The sequence below is a fragment of the Lethenteron reissneri genome, chromosome 23, assembly GCF_015708825.2.
Source record: "Lethenteron reissneri isolate LAM-NWPU_2019-01 chromosome 23, ASM1570882v1, whole genome shotgun sequence".
In the NCBI taxonomy this organism is placed as follows: domain Eukaryota; kingdom Metazoa; phylum Chordata; class Hyperoartia; order Petromyzontiformes; family Petromyzontidae; genus Lethenteron; species Lethenteron reissneri.
Genome location: NC_083801.1, coordinates 5,694,258 through 5,700,950, shown reverse-complemented (window position 1 = coordinate 5,700,950; position 6,693 = coordinate 5,694,258).

Below are 6,693 nucleotides of genomic sequence, written 5' to 3'. Positions count from 1 at the left end.
TATGAAAGCTAAAATACATTTAGCCTACTTAAAAAAAACACTTTCTTATCTGATGGTGTTCATAGTGCACTCCACATGAACACAACGTCGACCAGCACACTGCACCATGAACACCCTCGACATGTAGAAACCGGACTGAGAATCCTGATACTCAGACTACAACCCCATGAAACCTGGACAATGAACCTACAAACCTGATTCGGCAACCCAATAAACCCGGACCACGAGACCACACGTAGATTGGAAGCCCACAAACCCGGATTGTGAACCCACTTGCTGCAGGTCAGCTGATCTCATCGCTCCAGCTCTGGGTCTTGTTCCCTTCCTCGGCTGCCATTCTGTGAAGTATTTAATCTGCAATTTTTTCGAGCGATCTGTCCTTGACAAGTCCACCTTAAGTTGATTTGACGTCTATAATTCACATTTGTTTTCATCCATATTTCCATGCTGCTTTGTGCACTTTTCAGCTTTTTCCACTGCTCTTGCCAGTCTACATTTCCAATCCATGTCAAAGCAGTCACAATGCACTGAATGAAAACGTACATCTGTTGGTACACTGGACGTGTGAAAAATAACTTCATAGCTCATCGGATTCCCCCAGTATAAATAAATATTCTCATTCCGGTCTTCGGCTTTTCATTGCCAATCATCCCAAAAACACGATACAACTCTTGCTCACCCATTTATAATCAACTTGATACTGGTCTACCTTTTTCCAGTCCCTAAAATTATTTGTTTTTGTTTAGTGGTACTGTTAATCGGATTTCAAGCTTCGAATGGGCTGCTTAGAAAATAAGAGCACTGTCCCATCCTTGTTTAGTCAGAGAGACGCTACTTTGACTTCGCAATTTAATCAAATAACTTCAAGCGCAACGCTAATTAGCAACTGCTGAACACTTAACTGCACCGCAAAACAAGGTGGTCGACGAATTAAAAAAAAATTGGCTTTCTACAATTAACCTGGCTTGAATTCAAACAAACATCATCTGTTTTCCCATGGCGTGGTCTGAAACCCAATATTGTAATGAATAACAAATGGGCCTTCTACAATTAACCTGGCTTGAATTCAAACAAACCATCTGTATACCCATACCGTGGCCTGAAACCCAATACTGTATCCTAGAACCAACTTTCAGGGCGTAAAGTGCCCACTTATTGTACTCACATTAACCCTCGGACCTTGTATTGGGGAAAGGGGGTTGTTGGTGGTGGGAATGTTGGTAGCAGGTGGCCAGCTGGTCTGGGCGTGCGTGTGAGAACGCTCGGAGATATTAATAGACACCTTGGCACTCTGTGAGGCACAACGGAGCCTTTGCAAGGGGGACCCAAACACAACACCACCCACCCATATAGAGGAGCAGCAGGGCACCTAACCCAGCCTCCACAACGCTGTCCCTATTTGCAAAACCACTGTACCGCTTGCTTGACACTACCCTACTGGATATTATTCCCTCGAGTCAATTCTGTACAAGTTTCAAACAGAATTGCACGGTTAATGTAGTGCACTCAATCAAAGTCAGAGCATACGTTGCTGCGCCAATGCTGCGTTATCCATTTCATACGTGAACGAGTGTAGGATTGTGCCGTTATTTAAAACGAATCTGCTATAGTGGTCTTTTGTTGTGACATTTAGGTGTGGATATGATAATCACTTTGTGAGAATTCAAAATTGGATGTCCTATGTTCAGACTTCTCTGCCATCACCAAGAACGTGGAATGTCATACACTGAATCAGGGTCAATGGAGCAGATCGGCACTTTATTTAACCAGGTATAACCTGTGAAGGGTTATACCTGGTTAAATTAGATGATTTCCTCATTCGTCACAAGAAAGCTGGCCTACAATAGTCATGTTATGAGAAAAAAAATCTACTTGTTTGGAAAAGCAGATAATGCAAGGCACAATACACGGTTCACGTGCACGCGGAAAACCAAGGATCACATGGATGGATAACGTCAAAGCATGGACGAGGCTAACGCTGGAACACAATGAGGATAGCAAAAGATAGAAGTCAGTGGTGAAGGATTGCCCATGGTTCGGCCAACCCTCAGATCGAGGATGGCTGAAGACAAGACAAAGATTCGTCATATTTTGTATTGAGCCACATGTAACCTCAGTTGGATTCAATATTCATGATTCATATTTATGACAAACTGTAGTGTTCTGATGACACTAACTTTCATGATCACAACCATCCATTCATACGGTTGTGAAACTGGGACGCGCAAAATATGTAGACCGTATGAAACAGCAGGTCTTAAAATTGAAGTACATGTGCTTTGTCCGAAGCATTACCTGGCACGAACACATCAATAATAAAGAAGTCGCAATCCGTGCCTCACTGACTGAAGGCCGCATCGTTAACACTGTCCTGAAATGGCAACAGGCATGGTTAGCGCACATCCTATGCATGGACTGTAACCAGCTTCTGAAATTGAGGCCGCAAGCACACAGGCTCGGTAAAGGCCACAGAAGACACCCCCAATCAAGCTGGGTCGAAACCGCTCATGAAGGACTGGTATAAATTCAAACTGGCCGTCTTGTTGGAACAAGTCGTTGACGAGTGGCTTGATTGTTAATGCCGACCGAACGACAACCAGGTGAAGTATATCTTCTCTCGTGGGCATCCATGGGGTTAACATCTCGCCACGGTGGCTAGGAGATGTTAACTACCTCGCCTGGTATACTGGAGGTCGTGGTTTCGATCCTGAACCCACGAGTTTGCATGTTCTCCCCATAGTCGCGTGGATTTTTCTCCGGGTCCTCCGGTTCAATATTTAGAAACATGGGATTATAATTGTTCTCGAGCTATCATCTGTGGCCAGGTCGTTTCTGAAAAAGAGCTATATAGCTCAGTGGGCCGTATCAGGTAAAATAAAAAATAGTTTATAGACTACTGCTGCTGGTTATGGTGATTAAATTACATATGCTTTTGCATGGTATCTAAATTGGGGTGCATAACCACTCATCTGGGTTCATCTGATTCTCGGAGGCTGACATGGTGCCAACTATTTACACTTTGTACTGGGAGGTGTGGTTATAAACTTACGTTACATCACATTGCCTTGACTCATATTTACTGCAATATTTACCAGCCTTCATTACCCTTAACGTTTTGCCAAAAAAACCCACTGTTGTGTCGATATATATCTAAAAGATAGGTGGAATACTTCTAGATTTGAAGCTTTCGTGACTGCAAGGATTCATACTCTTAGGTTTTCTTGGGTAAAGTCACGTAGGTAAAAAAAATAATAAAATAAAATAATAATAAATTAAAATAACTAAATTAAATCACGACGTTTCGGAGGCAACACAAGTATCCATCTTCAGGTGGGACCATCACAGCCAAATTGGATCTAATTTAGTTATTTTCACTTATTATTATTATTTACCTACGTGACTTTATCGAAAACCCTAATAGATAAGTGGAATACTACTTAACATTGTAATGCAATGCAGTTCTCTCCCGGAAGGCCTATAAAAGAATCAGGCTCAATGCCAATCCAGTTTAACAATCAACAGACATTTATTTTTCAAAGCCAACTTAGGACCCCTTCAAGATGATAAAAGTATGTACCTGCTTTAAATAATAACTGGTGTCACTCATATCCAGTAAGCAGGAGAAGAATAAAAATCCACATTGCTCTGGTGGGTGGCCAGGCTCCATGCTATGAGCAACGTTGACTTCCCAAAGAGACATTCTCATCTATTAACCCTGGAGAGACGAATGACTGGTGATGATGGACTGAGTCCAACTGACTAGGACAGACCGGTGAGAGAAATCGGTGTAAAATACTAATTCCGTTCATCCCGGAAAAAAAAAAAACGAGGGATTCACTCGATTATCTTGCAGGCGTGACCACGGATAACCAACCCCCTGATAATTGTAACACGAAGTTTGCATCACGGAACGAGGTCGCAATCACCAGGTGCTTGCCCCTCAGGCACCAGTCTCGACGGAGTTCTCTCCTAACATGGCATTGGTGTACGGAGGGAGCTTGCATGCCATCACGTCAGCGGAGGCCCTGAATGACGAGCGCCTCAACAACGCAGTTGCAGAAAGCCCCGCATCAGCATTTTCCACCCGTACTTAATTTGGCGGCAGGAGAAGGTCCTCTGGTCTTTTCGCCCAATTTACCCCGGATAACGCCCGATGTTTTGGAAACATTTGTTTGGCTACGTACTCTGCGAAAGAAGTTCAACATACATACACTTTCCATGGTCTAAGTACCTGGGTAATTGGAAGTATTTGCCGAATAAATCAATTTAACCAAGGGTTGGATCCAAATATTTGGATGGCCACGATATTTGAAAGAGAGAAACGGGTTTTTGCTGAACCCGGATAAACGAATTTATGGATGATCCCGTCAAGGATAAAAACGGAGTTTGACTGTAGTTGCTGAAGGCACCAAAGTTTCACACGAATAAAGATGCACCTCCCCCTCCACGCGTTGTCTCAAGGTACGCAGTCCGACCAACAGGATAAAGAGATTGCTCCCGTCAGTAGCGCCTAAGTAACGTCTGGAACGTTACTTAGGCGCTACTGAAATTACGACGATTTGCACTGAATGTGCACACCTCTAGCGTTTACCGTCCTGTTAACACATTCTATGCAGCGTTTTCCTCGGGTGCTGCTAATGTGTGCCATGCGCAGCTGTGAATGTGTTCCGTTGTTAATGGAATTTGCGTGACACTTCAGCAGCGGGTGGCGACGCCACAATTGTACGTGTTTGTGTGGGAATTGGGGCAATTGCGGAGCTATAAAGCAGTAGCGTGAAAACCGTGGGCATAACTGTCAAGGTGATGTTGTTTTTGTCGTTGTTTAACTATTCCAGGTCACATTTCGTCACATTGTCCTTTATTAAGCAGGTGAGAGGCTGTTGAATTTTATTTTTTAACAAAACATTTCTTTCCCCAAGGACATCTAAAGAGTCTGGTTTTTTTTCTCTCCCAATTTAATGAGAATAATGTTCACGTTGGGAATTTTAATTTGACACTCTGGGTAAGTAGGTGGTGCTGTAGCACACAGCATAATTCACATTAGGGATTTTTAGTTCAGATCCCAATTGAGCACCAACCCATTATTCCTCTGGGGTTGATGAAAGAATTAGGAATTTATGGAACTTAAAAATTTGATACCCTGTGGAAAGGATAACCCCCGATTAATCACTGGATCAGGATCAGGTTAGCACGTAGGCTTTGGCGACCAATATTTTTCATAATAGATAAATATGAATGTGTCGTTAAACCCGCAAGCCAATCAGTAAGGTTTGTCACGTAAAAAAACATGTAAACTAGTTACTAGTTCAGCACACCAGTGGGTTGGAGAGTAAACGCACAACATTTCCAATTCGAGTTTACTCTCCAACACACCGGTGTGCTGAACTAGTAACTAATTGGCGTGTATTTTTTTTTACGTGACGAACCTTACTTATTGGCTAGCGGGTTTAACAACACATTAATATCCAGAGCGATCTTACCCAAAAAAACAACTCTTATGGATCAGGATCGCTGAGGAAGATGAGCACTCCTCCACCCTCAATTGGAGAAACTGACTTTTTTTATCTTATTCGTTATGCAATATTAACCTCGCTTTGATGCAACTGTAGGTGGGTACTGAATGATTAGCGATTCAAAACCCACCGCATATATTATTCCCACAAGGTGTTCATGACGCACATAAGCTCACATTGTTTTGCACGCAGCTTGTAATACACCGAGAGCTTAAGACACCTGGAAATGTGACTGATTTATCACCAAACAATGCAACACCTTTATTGATACTGGCAAAAAGGAACCTATAGATACTTCCCATCTGTGTATTGGCTAACTGTTTATTTGTGTTCTTCACTGCAGTATATTCTATTGTCCATCACTGCATTGTGATTGTGAGGGGTTCCACATTGAGAAGAGCACTTACCCAAGACTGAAGGTCCAATAATTGTAAAAAGTCTAATTGCTGCTGGTTAAACAAGCAATGGGCAGTGATTATCTCTGTTGGTGGTCCTCGGCTCGTGATGGAAATTCCACATTCCACAACTGAAAAAAACCCATGAAAAACACAGATTATAGTCCAAAAGCTATGTTATACATTTCGCATAACATAGTTTATGGTTGAGATGTTTGGCTGAGTAATTAAGGCGTAACCTTTTGCTTACATCTGGGGGATTTATAATTAAGTTTGCGCCAGTGATGTGCATTCAACGGCTGGGTTTGCTTTCATTGGTTGACGTCGGTCTGCAGACACATCGAAAATACCACATTCCTGTGAGGCCAGCTCATCCATAGGACTGCGGTTGCAAAAAAAAGGAGAATAGTCAAAACCTCCGTTATGCATACCCTCAAGGTAAGTTACCTGCTTTATGTGTATTTATAAACATAGTTTAAAAAATACACAACACAAGTATAGGTGACTGTTATTAAATGTAACAAGGTGTAAACATTAAATGATCCTTCAAGTACTAATTCCAACATTTTACATACCTTTTTTTCTCCAAAAAGCCCTCAATGAGAGTAAAGCTCTCTCTTTTCTGGAGGTTTTAGCTTGGGGTTGAGTGTTTTTTTAGAGGAAACCAGAGTTAATTGAGAAAACTTATACATAGCAGGATAATTTTCATGTGCATTTGTCAGAAATCGACTTGTAGTACTGCAATCTAAACTATTTCTTTTATTTTACCAGGTAAAGCCCACCGA